Source organism: Heterocephalus glaber, unplaced genomic scaffold, assembly GCF_053883595.1.
Source record: "Heterocephalus glaber isolate CG9 unplaced genomic scaffold, H.glaber_assembly_v1.0 deba00001555, whole genome shotgun sequence".
Taxonomy (NCBI): Eukaryota; Metazoa; Chordata; class Mammalia; order Rodentia; family Bathyergidae; genus Heterocephalus; species Heterocephalus glaber.
Genome location: NW_028258346.1, coordinates 15,844,299 through 15,862,724, shown reverse-complemented (window position 1 = coordinate 15,862,724; position 18,426 = coordinate 15,844,299). Strand labels below are relative to the sequence as shown.

At 43.9% G+C, this 18,426-nt stretch overlaps 1 protein-coding gene across 2 annotated transcripts in view; it reads left to right on the top strand.

Annotated features, from left to right (window-relative positions):
* The window catches only part of Ext1 (exostosin glycosyltransferase 1), a 271,125-nt gene that overhangs the window by 181,017 nt on the left and 71,682 nt on the right, over window positions 1-18,426 (top strand). The window lies entirely within an intron of this gene.

The following is an 18,426-nucleotide window of genomic DNA, read 5'->3' as shown; positions in this document are numbered from 1 at the left end:
AGCACTGTCTGTTTAAAATGTGTGCCTGTGTTTGGACAGAGAATGTAAATTTAATCCTGTTCTGAAGACCATCTTCTCTCCAGTGTAAATGTGTGTTTATCGGTATGGAATAAATGCACTAAAAAAAATAGAGAGTGAATGGCCCTTTATTCAAATTGTCTTCCTACCATGTTTTTGGGATAATAGTGAAAGCTTTATTATCAATCACTTCATTTTCCTCCAGCTTCAGATTTGCAGGGCAGAAAAAGAAAGCATTTTGGGACTAGTTTTTTGAATCAAAACAAATCAAGAATTGGCAAACTGTAGTTTCCTGGCTATTTACTGACCTGATTGGTATCATTTTCCTAGCTTTGGAGGACCATGTTTATTCATTTTTATTTTTCTTCTGCAGACTGGGCTTAGGAAGTAATGTGGAAGCCATCTTCCAGGAATAAATTGCTGCAAGGGACCAGAACTGGCAGTCCTGCTTCCTTTTGCTTATGCCTTGCATTTCCCCATGGCAGGCAGCTCTGCCTGGCCAGGCCAGCCTGTGCTTTTTGGGATCAGTCCTGTCCTCACTTGAAAAGCTCCTGGGAGCCCACCTCATGTGGCCCGGAGCTCCCACTCATTTTACAAGACCTGGGAAGGTAGTGGTAGGGAAGAATGCTAGACCTTGGCTCGTTGCAAGGTGTAAATAAATAGCTGCGTTGGACATTACCTTAGTGATGCAACATCCCCTGGTCCTGTGAAGTAGACTCAGTTCTTGGATGCTTCTGTCTCATTCAACATTTCTGTGCACCAAATGTGCAAGATTGAAACCAGAAAACAAAGGATGAGTGTCTAGAGCATCCCCAGAGTGCCATTCCGTGGACTGCACTCTTGAAATGCCCCAGAAGGCTACTTCCTCCCAGGACTCGCTTAGCTCATGGTTCCTCCGTTCCCTCCCCTGCCCGCTCTTTCTTCTCCTTCTTTTTTCTTTTTTTTCCTTTTTTGTTTTTAGTACCGGGGATCAAACTCAGGACCTTGCGCTTGTGAGGTAGGTGGTGGAACCACTGAGCTACATCCTGGCCCCTCCTTTTTTTTCTTTAACATAGGATTTCATTGACTTATCCAGGAGGGCCTTCAAGCTGCAACAGCGTCCCAGGTGCTAGGGTTACAGCTGTGTGTACCATGCCTGGCTCCACAGGAAGGAGGTCAGGCTGCAACTCCAGTGAGTCTTAAGGCCCAGGGCTGGTGCACTAAGCTCATTTGAAGGCCCTGACACCTCAATTCTGGGGTCTGGGGGATGACAGGTGTTCTAGAAAGAATACATGTGAAGCCAAATAAATCCCATAGCCCATTCCTGGCTTCCCTCTTGGACAAAGACTTGCCCTTTACCCATAAGTGGGTTCACTGGCAACAGTAAGGACAAACGCCATTTAGAAAGTACTTCCTGTGTGCCAGCCCCTTTGTTCAGTCGTAGTTTAACAACAGCCCCATGAGGTAGGTGCTTGCCTTTAAAGAGAGCGAAGTTGAGGGTTAAGATCCCCATGTGGCCAGCCACACAGACCCTCTTGGCAGGGTGGATCTAGGGCTGAGACAAAGGCTGCTTCAGGACTTGGCTTCCCAGCCAGTGTGATAAGAGAGTGTTGCAAGTGTGAACTGACATGATATATGCAAGATGTCTGGTGCGGGTTCTGGGACACAGTGGACCTGCAGGGAAGATGAGCTCACCTGGGTGCTCCTGCCCCCTGCACCCCTGTTCTATGACTGCCCTCCCTGGGGACAAGCAGGATGCGTGCTCTGGATATGGCTTCATATGCTCATCCAGATCTGCAGAGTGTAGGTGGGCAAACTGCAGATTACAGGTGAAAAAGCCAGAACACCTGGGATTATTCAGATGGAATTACCCGGTTTTTAACCGTCTGCTGCTTTGGTGTCGTGAAAACACAGCCTAAGCCTCATGTTGTTTTCCAGTTGAAAACCATAGTGTTGCCCAGCAGGGAAATTCTGTGGATCGAATCGAAAGTGAGGCACCTTTGGAGGAGGAAGGATGCTGGGTACATGGGAGTGCCGTGAAATAGGGCAGGGCTCCCTCGGGGACCCAGGGGCAGAGGGGAGAAGGTGGGCAGGAAGGAAGAGCACCCTTCTCCCTTGGCGATGAGACTTGGGGATGCAAACACTTCTCTGAAGGGCAGTGGCTTTAGAAGCAGCGATTCTCTTTGTCCCCTCTTCTTTCTCTCAGTGTAATTAAGAAGACTTTGTAGAAGGAATATTGTGCTAAAGCCTAAGTAGGAGCTTGCTCTCCAGCTCTCTCCTGAAATCACTAAAGCCTTGTTTGATTTTAATAATTTTCTTGTGGATTTCACTTTGCTGCCGTGGGAAAGGGACAGCAGGTGGGGAGGGGAATGAGGAGGGTTCCTAGGGAAGCAAAAACCCTCCTTGTAACCCATTTTTAATCTGGATGATGGCTCAGTAATATAAGCCCTGAGAGTTGGCAAAGGAGTGAAAACTGTAGGATTAATGGCCTCGCGCCTAATTCCCTGATACCTTTTAAAAGGCCAGCTAACCAGCTGGCTCCCTCTTGCTCCAAATACACTGCCTCTCGTGTCCCCATTATTTTCTGTTTTCTTTTTGTCTGTTTCTTAACTCCTTCTCTGAACCTCCATTTTAGCACCAAAATAGTATGTGCAGGAGACAGTTGTATGTGTATGACCATGCATTATAGAGGCTTAAAGTTAATATACAGACAGAAGGACTTCCTAATAAAATACAAGAGATAATTATTTGTATTATACACAAATCTGGGGTTTCATAGGTGCCGGTATTTTTTTTTTTTTTTTTTGGTACCAGGGATCGAACTCAGGACCTTGCGCTTGTGAGGCAGGAAGTGGAACCACTGAGCTAAATCAGCGGGCCCAGGTGCCAGTATTTTTAAAAATAGAAACTTTGGGATGTGTGTCTGCATACATGCACACATGAATATGATATTCAAGTTTAAACCCTTGGAATATGCGTTTTCTGTGTAAATAGACCAATTCCAACACTCAGTTTTTCAGATCTCATGGTGCTCCCCATGAAACTTAAGTGCAGAGCCCTCTTTACATTTTAAGGTGTTGCTGTTTTCTCCGAGTGCTTGTTGGTGCAGCTTTCAGAAAGCCGTGTGGTCAACACAGCGGGTTGGCCGAGAGCAGGGGCATCTTCTCTGCAGGGCCACACATGGGCCACTGCAGGCTGGAGCGGGCAGTGATGGCCATGTGTTTGGATGTGAACCCAGCATTAGGCGGGAATAGAAAGGGTTCACCCACTTCAGCAAAGGGGGACACAATTAGCGTGTGCAGCATGAAACCTTTGAAGTGGGTCAGCAGGAAAGGAAGAGAAAGCACAGCAGCAGGACCTGGGAGAATCGGAACATTTCTTGTTGCCTGGGTTATTCTGGCAGACTTTGAAATGGCAGTCTCTATTAGTTTGCTGGGTAAACATTCTCATTACTTTCTGTAATTTTCATTATTATTGGAAGGTAATTAACAACACTAACATTTTCATGTAGCCCTCAGACCTGGATGGATCTTAATGACTTCCCTTCAGTCTTGCATGAAGTTATTTAAGGTTTGATTTTTGAATGCTTAAACTACTTAGGGTTTTGACTGTGCATAAATGCTGCTGCCCTGCTAAACTTTCTAATGGAACTGCATTGACCAAAGCAGTTGATTGTGGCTGTTCCTTATCTGTGTCCTCTCTAGATTTATTAATCATGTCTTGCACCATGAGCAAAATCTTTGCTGTTATCTGAGTAATTATTTCTGATTTCATTTTTCCCAGATCCACTTTTGTTACCAGTTCAGAGAGTCCAGGTGGTTGAGTATCACATTGTTCCATCTCGTTTCCCTTTGGGGTTGCTGTAGGTGATCCAGAAGTGTGTTTTTGAGGCTTGTTTACGTATCTTCTCATTTGCACGGGGGTCGGGGGGGGGTGCTTCTGGCACCCGTGCGGCTCACCTTCTCTGCCCTAGGAGCTTGGGATGGCGGCAGGGGAGCGTCCTTCCAGGTGCTGGGACCCATTGTGGCTGTTCCTTATGCCCTAGCCTGATGCCTGGCTGGCATAGATGCCCAATAAATGTTTAGCAGTTATAACAATAGTTGTTAACCGAAACATTGAAGCCTTTTCATAAGTCTTGTGGTTGGGACTGGTTGGTGTCCACAGGTGACTCCTGGCATTTTGGAGTGCCGAATGCCTTCTCAAATCAGAGGCAAACTCCTGCAGAGAGACTATTAGGGAGCCCACTCTGCAGGAGGTCATCAGATCTCTAACTTCACAGCCTTCCTTGACCAGCAGCCATTCTGATCCAATCATCTAAGGCTCCCATTGACTGTGGGTCAGTTCACACATCTGGGGATTGATCACCCCTTTGATACTGCAAGCCTACGAAGCTGGTAGACATCCCATTCACCAGTCCATGCTTAGCCCAGTCAGCCTGTCTATGTCAGACTCTCCTATCTACACATTTCCATGTTTATTTTTAGCTCTGTTACCAGTTCCTATCGTTCCCCTTTGCTGTCCCTCTCTTCCCCAGATGAGGTGTCAGGATTACACTGAACATGGTGATAAAGAGGCAGCATTGTTCAGAGAGTGTTTCTTAGAATGCATTTAATTTGCCACCGTCAGGAGGACCTGGGGTCTCTCTAACTACAGATGACAGAGGTGCAGTCTGGGAAGTGGACCCAGTGCTGTCCAGTCTCTGCTTTTAAACAGCACCCTCATTAGGGTGCGAAGGAAGTGGCATGACTAATTCATACTCACTTTAAGTTTATTCCCAGCAAGGCTATGGCTCTTTTTCCTATAGTACTTAAAAAGGAATTCAAACCAAGGGATTGGGGGTGGGGTGGAGGAACCAACAATTCTGTGGACCTAAGTACAAATAATATGGATAAGGGTGTCTTCTTTGTTATTTTCTCCCTGCACTGATTCTGTTCATTTCAGCAGCACTGCAAAATAAAGATGGCATCAGAAACCTTGGGCTGTGGTCACTTATCTTGCCTCCTACCACCAGCCCCATCAACACCAGCAGGACTGCCAAGGAGGAAATGTTCCAAGGGGCGTTCACTCTGCCGGTGTCAAAACAAATCCAGGGCCGTGCAGTTGTTAAAACAATAAAAGCAGATGATAGTCAGGAGCAGTGGGGGAAAACCTCAGCCTAGAAGTGGCCCAGTTCTGAGTTCAGCATGGATAAGTAGGGACAGTGGGAGAGGAGGCGCTGGGCCAGGGTTCTTTCTAAACTGACCCTGGGATTCTTGCTGAAACCTGACATGGGCGGACACTGAGGGCTTCACAAGCCCCTGGCTTAGGTTTAGTCAGTGAGGGAGCCTCGTTGCCGGTCAACATCTGGCCTCAGTCTGCACAAGCCATAAGCACAATGACAGTGGCACGTGATTTCACTATTGCAAAGCGTGATTTGTTCCAAGGTGGAGTAAGGATGGGAGACACCAGAGATGAAGCGTGAGTGCCAGTGTTAGGCATCTGTAGTGCTTAGCAGCCAGCTTGAGTGCAGACATCTTGAATGGACACTGCAGTACCCCCAGGCCAGCCTGGATATTTTGTGCCTCGCTACCCAAATTCCATTTTCACCCACAATCCTCAGAGGGCTCCAGGACCTATTGCTCTTCGTGCCTTTCTCTCTGGGAGCTTCCCATATGGCCTGGGCGCAGAGCAGGGCTCTCCAGCCCTGTGGTATCAGCAGTGTGGCAGGAACAATTCCTGGAGACCTTTGTCCCTCTCCATTAAATGGCTTTTCTGTGCCTCATTTATTGATAGACTGGAAAATGCTAATGTTTTTCCTTTTACTTCACTGTATTTATGTACTTCTACAGTAGAAAGTCCACTTCAAAAGGAAACAGGATGGCATGTCATAGCTAGTGCTTTTTGGCTGCTGTTCTGATAGAAATGTCCAGTTCAGGCAAAGAGAGGAGGAAGCCATTCACCCACCTTTCAGCCCATTCTCACTTTCAAGACGCACACATATTCATATATCAATACATATTTGTGTACATATATATGGACCTATATAAATAAATGTAGTTGTAAAGTTTCAGGAATAAAACAGAACACAATTTTAAATGTAGAAGGTTGTGACAATATCTTGGAGTAACATGTCCAAAACCAAGCTGTTGGTTTCTCCCTTTTGACACGGGCCCCTACTTGTATTGCTTCTTCTGCAATCTTCCCATCTCAGGAAAAAACAAGGCCTTTCTCTGTCCCTCAGTGCTGTCCTTAATTCCCTTCTTTATCACAGTCTGTGTCCACCTCAGCAGCACACTCTTTGGGGCAGCATTTGGATCTGTCCTGAATGCAAGTGCTTTTCCCCTCCTCCCCAGCTACCTTCCTGGTCTGGTCCCTGGTCGCCTCTCTGGCTGCAGCACTAGCTATCCCTGTTTCCATGTCTCACATGGTTCTAGTCCACACAGAAGCCACCAAGGTAGTCCTTTCATAAGCTAGCTCCTGTCTCTCCTGTGTTCGACATCTTCAGTGGTGTCCCCTCTCATTCTCAGGAACACCTGTACTCCCTACGATGAGTTTCAAGGTTCTATGGTTTCATACCATCTCCCAGTACTCCTCTCTTGACACACGCTGGACAATTATTCTCTAAATATTAGCAGTACAGGTTGAGTATCCTCTTATTTAAAATACTTAGGACCAGAAGTGCTTTACAATTTAGACTTTTTCAGATTTTTGAGTATTTGCATGGACTTTATCATTTGAGCATACCTAATCCAAAAATTCAGTTTTGAAGCATTTCAGATTTTTGGAATAGGGATGAATAACCTACAGTAATAGAAGTGAATTTCTTATCATATTTGAGCTGTTTTTTGCTGGCATGTCTGAAAGTATCCTCAGTGATCATTTACTTTGGACATTGGACATTTTCCCTGGTGGGTGGGTTGTGTATTCCTGGGGTGGTTGGAATCTTCCTTTGGGTGTCATTGGACAAAACCTGTGAACAAAGCTCAGGAAAGATGGGGTTGATTTGAAAATGTTTACTTGAGTTAACCCTTATAGGCATGTAAGTTGCATGCAAGTAAATACCCAGTAACTGTAAGTTCCCTAAGAAACTCAGTAGAGTCTGTGGGTGTCAAAAGAGTTGAAGCCTTGCAGGAAATGGTTGCAAGATGCTCAGGAGTTGGGTCACCTGTAATGAGAAGCCATAGTCTGAGGTCCCCCTCTGTGGTCAGTGGAATGGTGATGACAAGGCCTTTCTTGACCTCATTCTTACTTAGGATGAGACCCCATTGTGGGTCCTCTTCAATCTGATACCTTCAAGAAGGGAGAATCTCTTCCAAAATGAACATTTTCTATGTCAGGAAAAATAAAAGGGTAAATGAACACATTTGATGCTGCTCCTACTCCAGTAGTGCCTGGTGACTTCTTTTGAGTTCCTGTGTGAAGTATATTGCATCCAACCTGACGATTTTGATCACACCCACTCTGTCTTCTTGACTTGGAGCCTTTTTTTCCCCTCAAGGGCATTTCCAACCAAGGAGTATGGCTTGAAGATTTGTAAACTGCCACCTTATTATCCTATTAGTCAATTACAGCTGCTCCAGAGCAGAGTAAGTGACAGTATGGCAGATCACAGCAATTTATTTGCCATTCTACTGGTCTTGTTCAGCATATCATCAGGCTGTTTAAATTTAATGATAGGACTTTTACATATATTTTAGAGCCTTTAAAGTTGTAATCAGCATGTTTAGGAAAACCCCCACTGACCTGGATAAGGACTCCCTTCCTTGGCAGTGCATCTACAGCTGCCTTGTAATCTTCATTAGTAACACTGACTCTAATGAGGAGAAGCAACTTATTTTCAAAAGGAAGTAGAGATTTTGGTATGCCCAGGGTCCAAACCTCAGGGAAGATGAGGCTGATGGATATTTTTAAAATTTGGGTTGACCCTTATAGGCAAATAAGTTGCATGCAAATAGATGCCAGGTAACTGTTAAGTTACCCGAGAAACTTAATTTATTGAGCCTGTGGGCAGAGAAGGAGCTGCAGGCTTCAGGTCAGGGTGGGGTGCACAGCACAGCAGTGAGAGTAGCTTGGAAGAAGTAGAGCTGTGAGTAAGAGGAAAACAACAACTGTCCTCCAAGAGGTCTTATCCTTCAAGCTAAAGGCACAATTTATTGTAGTGGTGTCTGCATTGAAATGAAAAGACAATCTCTGTAAAAGAAGAGAATTTGAGAGCTTGGATGGAATCTGGATCCTGAGATGCGATGAGATCTCACCAAGCACCTGTTACCCTGAGCTTGCTCATACCTTCAGCTTCACGGATGGACCTGAAGCACTGTTGTTATGAACCAAATAACCAAAGACCCCAACCCTGGGAATACCATTTGCTCAAAGCTTCCCTTTCCTGTCTGGCCATCACTGACAGTTATGGACTTGATTGATTTTTATGGAGCTCTCACGGTGCTGTGTCACTAAGAAAGTCAGCAAGATCCCACCTCCTATGACTTTAAATCTGGAGAGTTTGATACCAGTGACCTCATGCCAAGGTTCAGGCGGAACTTTTCAACTGTGACATGTTGACAACTGGCCATGAAAATTCTTCTGCCGTGAAGAATGTCCTGTGCATTATAGGGTGTTTCACAGCATCCCTGGTCTCTGCCCACTAGATGCTGTTCCGTAATTGTGACTCCTGAAAATGTCTGTGGACATTGCCATAGGCCTCCTGGTAGCAAAATTGCTCATGGTTGAGGACCAGTACCATTGAATGATTCAAATGTTACATTGTCAGTGGCAAAAATTTAAATGTTAGTCATGTTCTTTTTTGAAATATACAGATGTTTGATGCATATTTAACAAATCTCCATTACATATGTCAGTGTAGAAGACACTAAAATAAGACAGCATTCTTATTCTTTTGTTCAAGCCTATAGTACATGTTCACATGAAAGATACAAGCCAGACCTCATAGTAAATGTGGGGCAGGAAAACAATTTTTTAAAAATATATTTCATCAAATAACTTTTGAAAGCTATTTCAAGTGGCTTTGTAAGGGAAATAATTACTTTATTCATGTAAAAACTCTAATTATGTGCCAGAGTCCAGCCATAGGCTTTTCTGAGTTGGCAGAGTAATTAAATAGCATGGGCCTTTTCTGCAGAGGTGAACAATGGGAACGTCGGCCTCTCCTCTGCAGCTGGACCTGGTGATGACGTCCCAACCTGGCACCTTGTTTTCTTTTCATAATAGAGCACCATTGATTGCAAAGTTATTTTGGGGTACTGTTTCCCAAGGATGAAAGTAGAAGGTGAACACATCTAATTTGCCAGCAGTAGCAAAACAGGTATACGAAGTACCGTCTCAGTCACTGTCTTGTTTCTGAGATGCAGTACCCAACACCTGAAACTTAAAGGAGGAAAGTTCTATTGTAGCTCAGAGTTTGTAGAGGTTTTGATCCACAGTCCACTGACTCTGAGGCAGGACAGCATGGCAGAAAGGCATGGCGGAGGACAACTGCTCAGGGAGTGGGGTCCAGGAGGCAGAAACTGAAGGGAGGAGCTGGGAGGGGGAGATAAACTCTTCCAGGCCACCCCAGCGACCCCCTCTTCCAACCGGCAAATCTATGAACCCCATAACCCAGTCACCTTCTGCAAGCCCCGCTTACGAGCACATGGCACTTTAGGGGTACATGGAGACATAAACCCTAAAATGTACCTTCTCGGTAGAGCCACAATGTTAGGGACAAAAGTGATTGGCAGCTTTTAGGAACTTTCATGTCACTGTGAAGTTAAAATGACACGTCCTTCTCTATTTGTCAGAGGTTTATTGGGCTCTTCTTAGCCAGGCTCTGTGGAAGTTTCATGGGATGTAAGATCACATGAGAAACAAAATTGTGGTCTATTGATTATAGACAATTACAAAATGGCAATACCAACACAAGCTGTAGAACAGAGAGGCTCTGAACCAAATTTGTTGCTTTCATGTTTTATGGAACTCACAGTATAGATTTTAAAACTTGAATTCATTACAGTATCGGTGAGGATGCCAAAAAGCTAAGGACAGAAATCTCAAGGAAATAGCGTCTCAAGTAAGGTGGAGCTTTTTTCTCTCTCACTTAAATGTAGAGAACTCAGAGTTGGCAAGGAGGCCCCGAGACCATCAGACTCGGGTCCAGCACGGCTGCCCCAGCTCTGTTTCTTCTCGTTGGAGAGGAGTAGAAAGAGCCCCTTCCTCTGTGGACTTTTCCTGCCACTCCGCTCCTGGCTCCAGGAGCTCCAGGTGAGCCAGCTTCAGGGCTAAGGAGGTGTCTGGGTTGAGTGCAGAAGCGCCAGCAGGAGTGGTTTTAGCCCGAGAAAAAGGTTGAATCATGGAGAAAAAGCCTGGGCTTGGGCAGGCTGAGCACTGACTGGCTCCTGAGGTGACGGATTAGGAATTAGGAGATGACTGACAGCTGAAGGTGACTTCGGGCCTTGGAAGCAGTCACAGAAGGCAACAGAGGAGCCGGGACTCAGAGCTTTCATAAGCAGAGACATAGGGACCCAGACAGAACTGGCTCTAAGAAGCAACAGCTCTGACTTCCTCAGAAGCCACATTCAGTTCTCTTAGCTAAGTCCTGAGAGCGGAGAATGGTCAGATGCAGCAAGCATCCAGACTGTAGGTACAGACAGCCTTAACTAACTAATGTTACCTTTTCTGGAATAACTGACCCTTATGTGCTCTTTCTAGGAACACACACACACACACTCACACACACAGTATGTGTGGCTGTATGTGGCAGTGGCCTTTGGCATTTAGCAAAATGAGAAATGTCATATTATTCAGCCTATTCCCAAGCCTTTAAGCAAGCAAATTTGAAGGTCTGAAAGAAACTTAACGCTGTTTCTAGCTACAAGGACCATGAATCCATATGAATATAATTGTATTACTTAATCTATTATTATTACCATCCATTATTTTTATTATCACCATAATCTTGAGACAGTTCATTACAGCATAAAATGATAGCCTCCATGAAAACCACTTTGCACATATCTCTGCTAACGTCATTTGTTTGTCTAGTGCTTCAAGTCTGCTCAAAGTTTTGCTTTTTAATGTGTTCTTACAAATAATTATGCTGAGGAGTGGCATGATATTTAAATAGAATACTTTTATATTATCAGGTTTTAGACACTAATCCTTTAAGTTGTGGGTATTTGATTAAAAAAAGTCAGATAAGCAATGAGAAAGAGAAACTATTGAATGAGAAAAAAATTAAAAGGGGATTAGAGATGTTCTTGAAAATATGTTTTTGTTTAGTACTAAGCCTGAAGTATTTGGTGGAAGATTGACTATAATAGTCTTAATAGAGGCAGGATAAAGAAATGCTGCAGTTATATAGATACTGTTCTGACTAAATCAGAAGACATATGGAATAATTAATAATAATGAATAATTGACAATTAACACATCAATGTCTTAGAAAATTAAAATCTGAAGCAGTTATATTTTGTGGCCTAGAACATAAACATAAAAATATTTGTCATGCATTACAAAGGAAAGACAGAGTTGCTTACCTTTCATTAGAAGGATCTTCGGCAAAACTTGCATGCCTTTTAAGATTTTTTTGTATTCCTATTTTATAGGTTCATATTTGAGGCACAGAGAAATTAATTAGCCTGCTCCAAGTCACACAGGTAGTGAGTCCAACCATTGGGGTGTAAATTGTCAATAGGAGTTGAGATTCTAAGCTTCTCTCTCTCTCTCTCTGTCTTTGACTGTAAATTGTCTTGTTTTCAACCTCTATCTTGTATTATGTGTGTTTTCCAGCAAGGAAGGCTCTTGAATAATTTTGCCCATTTAACCTGTGCCCCGTACCAGACAGGAAGCGCCCTTCCTGAATCTGATAAACAAGATGAACAGAATTGGTTGACTGGTTGATGTGCGCACAGACCAAAGCAATGGGGTTGATAGCGAGCACCCGCAGGCAGCTTGCAGGCTTTGCCTAGTGGCGGCTGATGACTGCATGAATTCTGGTTTTTGTCTCTAAAGTGTAGCTTTCCTTTGGAATTTGACATGTTTTGTGCTCAGCCAGTTAGTGGATGAATCAGTCACCCCATTGAATAGTGCTGACGATTCAGTTTAGGAAATGTTTACTAACTCAACAACCTAGCTGCCTGGTCTCTGAGGGTAGGATCCATTCACACTCATTTTTATATCGTGACATCGCTGGGAGCCACCATGTATTGGTAGACTCAAGTTGTCCCGCAAGTCACTTTTGTAGTATTTCTACTTGAGCTCCCACTGGCATGGAAAGAAATTTAACAAACGCTAGAACCCTGGTGAACAGCATTCAGCATGAGCCTGAATTCAGCACAGCTTACAGTAGGTGGTCTGATGGGTCCTCATTCGAGGATTTCATCTCTGAGATACACACAGATCTTTATTCGGAGGCTAGCTCACCTAGGTATCACTTCACATATAATGTAGTTGCTGTTTTTCAATCTCTTTGTTATGTACCAGGTCTTCAACAAATACAGCATGGCTTGTGTCATCCTCATGAAGTTTGTATTCTTAGATCCACAGTGTGAGTGTGAAAGCCGAGAACGCAGAGAGACAGCCTGCAGTTCAACTTGCCCACAGCCATGCACGTTTTCACTGATTTTGAAACCACATCTAATAGACTCAAACTTCTAGGCTCATTTTGCTGTTCTTCAGCATCTCCTTTCTGCCCTAATTGAAGACTAAAGGGCCAATATCCACCGGAGAAGACCGCAGAACAGTGATGGAGAACCTCTGAGAACTTTCAATGATACAGCCCATTGTGGCATGTGTGTCATAGGTTCATGGCCAGTGCCACAGAAATTGTGCGTGCGTGTGTGTGTGTGTGTGTGTGTGACACAAGGTCTTGCTTTGTAGTACAAGGCTGCCCTTGAACTCACTATGTAACTCAGACTGGCCTCGAACTCATGTCGATCCTCCTGCCCAGCCTCCTGAGTACTGGGATTACAGGATTACAGGCGTGCACCACCATGCCTGGCTGCCACAGAAATTCTTGATCTCGTTTCCTCTTGACATGTCAGTGGCTGTCAGAAAGCTGGACGGAGAGCAGGACGGACAGAGTGGATGGTGCCAGGTCGTCAGGGCACTGCCATGAATTCCAGCTCCACACTTCCGGCCATGAAATGTACCCTCTCCCTGCTCTTGTTCTGTTGTCATTTTGCATCCCTAAGTGGCATTAGTATGGGTTGTCATCATGTATCTTGGAGCTCCTCATCTGCCTCTTTCTTTTCTCTGTTATTTTCATCATAGAATATCTATTTTAGGGTTCTTTTCTTCTCCCCCACCCATACTAATGTCAATATTGCCAGAACAGCTTCAGACTTTTAGAGAGTAAGAAACAGTGACTTAATTCTACAATTTGATTCTGCTGTTAAATTTACATGTAAATCTCTAGGCAAGTCTTTTAATATTTACTTAAAATATTTGCCTTCACACATATACATGGCCCTTGGTAGAAATGCATTTAAGATGCGTGTTGATTTATTTGCCTTGTTCCTGGATAGATAATGCCATCTCTACAGAAATGGGTTGGGAGGGGGGTCATTAGATCAGCTGCTCCTTCATGCTGAAGAGTATATTGAGGGGTAGGTGGGGTCTTGGTACCATTTTGTATACTCCAGTAATGTATGGTAAGTGGATGTTTTCAAAATAAGCAACTATTTTAGCTGTGTTTTCAGATGCATCTCCAATGTAGCACTCAAGGGGAAAAAAGAATCAGAGATGTGTATTAACTGGGAAACCACTTTTGTGCTGCATTTCGATCCATTTAAGCTAAACTGATTAGCACTTTTTGAAAAGCGAATCTAAATCCTTGTGCTAATCAAGGGAAATTGAGCTGTGCTGCTACTACAAAAAGCTCGAGAGAAGCAGGCATAAGTTTCGTTTGTATTAATCATGCTACATATAGCTTGGTTCCATGCCCTCCCCTTCCCCAGCAAGCTACTCTCCTAAGTGCTTGTTTAATAAAGCCACGCAGCAGGTGAATATTTAGGTGTTAGTGGGATTCAGGTAGTTTCATTTTGTTGCAGTAGACAGGACAGATAAAATTTGAGGGTGGGGGCTATTTCTAGCATGCTGTTAAGAGAAGTGTATAGGTTGTTGCACGTTAATGACACAACTGTAATTTGAAGCGGAGTGTGTTTGATTTGCGGTCGCTGTGTATGTTTACTGTAATCAGCGGCTGTGCATCCTTGGCGGTAAAGGAGCTGGCTGCCCACGTTGTACATTTGGCACTCATGATTGCATCTAAGAAAAACCTCACCTGCCTCGCGATCTCCCAGTGAGTGCAGACTCCAGCAGCGGGGCCGGCTGAAAGCAGACCTGACTTGGAGCTGCTTCCACTCTTCACCAAGCATGGATTCCAAAGGACATTTGCCAGTTTCTTCTGGCTTCATTTTCTTTGGCAGCTGTCAGGAATGAGAGATTCTTCCCCACCTTCCGGCCGGCTGGTGTGGAGCAGCAGGTGCCAAGGATTGGGGTGGAGTAAGGAGAAGGGAGTATCATAATATTTAGTTGTATTCTTTTCATGCTCAAATGGAGTTAAGGAATTTTCAGAGTTCAATATTTTTGTTCCAAATATACGGCCGTTTTTTCGATTAGAGTCACTTATTAACCTCTACTACGTAAGCAGAATCTCGAGTCTCTTTGAAGACACACAGAAGCGAGATTTCCTTCTTCCCCCCGACCTCCCTCAAATCCCCCAGTGCCACTCATAGGAGGGTGGAGAGGGCACAAAGCTCACAGGAAGGCGAAACAGATATGCCCCTTTCTGGCATGAAAGCCTTGAAGTCTTCTTACAGATGAACTACTTTGTGGGATTCAGATGTTTAAGCGTACATTCAAGTCTGACTGCAGCTGACCTGCTAACACTGTTGCAGTAATGTCTGAGCCACTCTGCTGCACATCTGGGGTCTCTGCAGAGACAGCCTTCAGCGCTCCCTGCACAGCTGCCTCCCTCCCCAGGGGCAGCCTGGTGCTGAGCTAGTGGACATGGTGAGGACAGCCTGTCAGTTTCCGTGCTGTGGAGTTTACGAGGGGTCTCAGAAAGGCAGCACGAGAAGTGCGCCTGTAGGAGAGAGGCTGAACAGGCTTAGTCCCAGCCTTTGAGGAGTTGCCAGTGGGTGCTTCATAGTCGTGGTGACTTTAGTGGGATTTTATTCTTGCTTTCACAGGCAGCACCATCAGGCAATAAAGCCAAGCACTGTCTGATAAGAGCAGTTCCTGAAATTACTTGGTGCTGGGTTATAATCTCAAGCATTATAGCAGAAGCCAAAGAGAAGTTCAAAAAGGAAGTCGAACTTGACCACAAAATGATGCTGAACAAATTGAACTTTAAAATGTTGATTTTTTTGTCCCCAAGTGCTATGTGCCCAGGACTACTTTTAAATGTTCTGGTGCATAAAAGAAAAATTTCAAATCACATCCATGGATCCTTCCTTTATTGGTGATGGAAGACAAGACTTATACTTCTGAGGTTGTGTTCATTGGGTTAGAATGCTTCCCTGAATACTGAGTATGCTATAGTGGTCCATGTTAATTCTCTGCCCCCCGCCATGTTACATGGGTGCTCAAGTCTTTTTTTCTCCTAGGCAACAAAATCTTTAAAAAAAAAGATCACACCGTATCATATTTGTATACCAAGAGCATCTAAAACAGTGTGACAGACACCAAGGCCTGATTGGATGGCCTAGGTTTGGACAAAGCACTAGGCAACCTCTCTACCTCATAGAAACGATCTATGTCATTATTATCACTGGGAATTTTACTGGCACTAATGGGGAACTGGAAGAACTAAATACGGTGCAGGGGATAGGGAGGCATTAGCCAAGAAGAACAAATTAAAGCAGGCTATTAGACACCCCCCCCACACACACACAGACAACACTTGCCATTTAAAAGAAACTAAGCACCAACAAAACTGTAGCTTACATAGTTTTGTCTGGTTGCAAGCTTCTCAACAGGCTTTAGTCTTGAAGTAAATGTTAAGTAGCAGAAATTTCCTGCCAGATTCATAATAGCTTAGCCTTTATTTTTTATTGGTATATGTTTGTGATACATAATAATTCCGTTCACCTTGGGGACTTGGTACAATGCTTCTCATCAGAATACTGTTTGTGGGAGCTGCTGGAGTCCTGGGGCTCTGGAAGAAGATGTGAATTTTGTTGCATGCAGGGGCAGCTGCAGTTTCAGAGGAGCACTGGGCGTGGGTTTTGTGGTTTCCGCCTTACTTTTCATGGCAGCTCATCACCTCGACCACAAAATCACTGCCAACCTACAGAAGGGGGAAGAAATACTGGCCTAGCTACAGTTTCTTTTTCTTTTTTGGAATTGGATGGTGACTTGGGTTTCTAGAGACTGGCCAGCTTGTGTTTGGAGTTCTCCAATACAGTCTTTGCAGAGAGTGTATGGGGTTCTACATTGCTGCAAACCTGTTGTCTGTCTTACAGTTGGCTACGGTCCTGGAACCACTGAACTGGTTGGACCCACCAGTTGACTTATGGTGCCTAACTTCCGTGTCATCATGAAGAAGGAGCACCCATGACCTCCCCATGAGTGTGAACCAGTGGCTTTGAAATGAGTGGTAAACGCTGGTCATCCCTGCAGGAAAAACCAAGAGTTATTCATGAATTCACTCATTCAGCTAGTATTTAGGGAGCCCTTGAAAGACCCAGGTGTTGCTCCAGGAGTTGTACGTGCATTAACTTGCCAGATAGCAAATGTCTTAGACACTATAGGCTTTACTGTTGCAGCTGTTCAACTCTGATTTTGTTTGTTTGTTGTTTGTATTTTGCACAATAGCAACTATAGTTGTAATAAAATGAACATTGCCTGTGTTCTAGGACAACCTGATTTTTAGAAGCAGGCTTTGCACAGATGATAGTGTAGCATCCCTGAAGTAGACCATAACTTGCCCTTGGGAGTGTACATTCTGGTTGTCTGCCTTTGATTTCTACTGGGTGGTTACAGTAATGTTAGGAGGAAGACAAGTGGCCAATCACTGCATCTACTTTAAAACAAGAATCATTCAAAAACTGCAGAAGGCTTAGGTTTATAAGGTTTAAATATCAATAAAAGGTTAAAAGTATTGACAAAACCAACATTTACAAGAGTCAGAAATAAGGCAGTATATATTTTTAAACTCTTTGGTTACTAATTATGAAAAATATTTTCCTATATCAATGCTTAAATATTCAGAGGAAAAATAACTCATCTTTAGCTTTTGATGAATTGACCATATCTTTTAGTGCTATGAGGGCCATGTCAAAACCTGTCTGTAACACCCCTTCTCATCACATAGAGACTACTGTGAACTCCAAAAGTAATTTAAAGGAACAAGTGGATCATAAATTTATGAGTTCAGCACATTGGTCACTCATCACACTGTCTTTGGTGAGACAGCCATCCATTGCTTTTGTGTTGACTTTTGATAAACATAGTTATAGGTACAAAATGTTCTTTGGATAAATGACTGTATACGTGTACGGGACCAAATTTGTGAGTAGAGTGGTGTTAATTGTTTGGGTTATTCTGATTATAAGTGATTCCCAAGTGGGAAGGGAAATTCATTCATGATGATATACAGTAATACCTCAGTTCACGAGCGCTTCTACTTATAAACAATTTAGTTTGCCAACAAAAGCGTTGGAAAAATTTTGCTTCCGTTCACAGACTCCACATCAGGTAACAAACACGACCATGGCCACCTTCCCCACACAAACACAAACACAGCCTTCTTCTCCAAAACTGTAAGACAGATCAAGTTCTTGAGCCCCGGTACTACTGTATCATTGCTCCTGGGGTTCCTAAGCTAATTCAGTTCTAAGCTCACATATGATTTCCCCATATATTTTATTTATGGGTTAGCATAAGTTTTCAAACGTGGAGAAAAGTTGAAAGAGTTACCCCTGAACACCATCCTGGTTTGTGAGTTTTATACCCTTACGCGGTTGACCCTCTCGTTTCCAGAGTGGTTCAAAGAATCCCGACTCAGATGCTTTTAGCTGAACAGAACAATGTCTAGTTCTCTTTTGGGTGCTTCCCTCCTTCCCTCCTTTGTTTCTTCCCTCCTTCCGTGAGGTTGTTGTTCAGCTGTTTTTTGAACTCCTGGACTCCTGGGATCCTTGTGCCTCAGTGTGCTGAGAAGCTGGCACTACAGGTACATGCCTCCATGCCTGAGACTTGGAAAGAACTCATGGAGTATTTCTTTACTCTCATTTGTGAATGCTTCTGCACTTGTTTCTCACTTTCAAAGTGGATGCTGTGTGCGGGCGGGCGTGCACGTGTGTGTGTGTGTGTGTGTGTGTTAGTGTCAGAATTACTCTGATCCAGCCTACAGTAAGTGAGATCAGCATCAACAATTATAACGCTAGATATGAACTTTTAAGGCTAAATACTGAAGTCTGTTCCTTCACCATGTTGCTAGGAAATAAAGGCCAA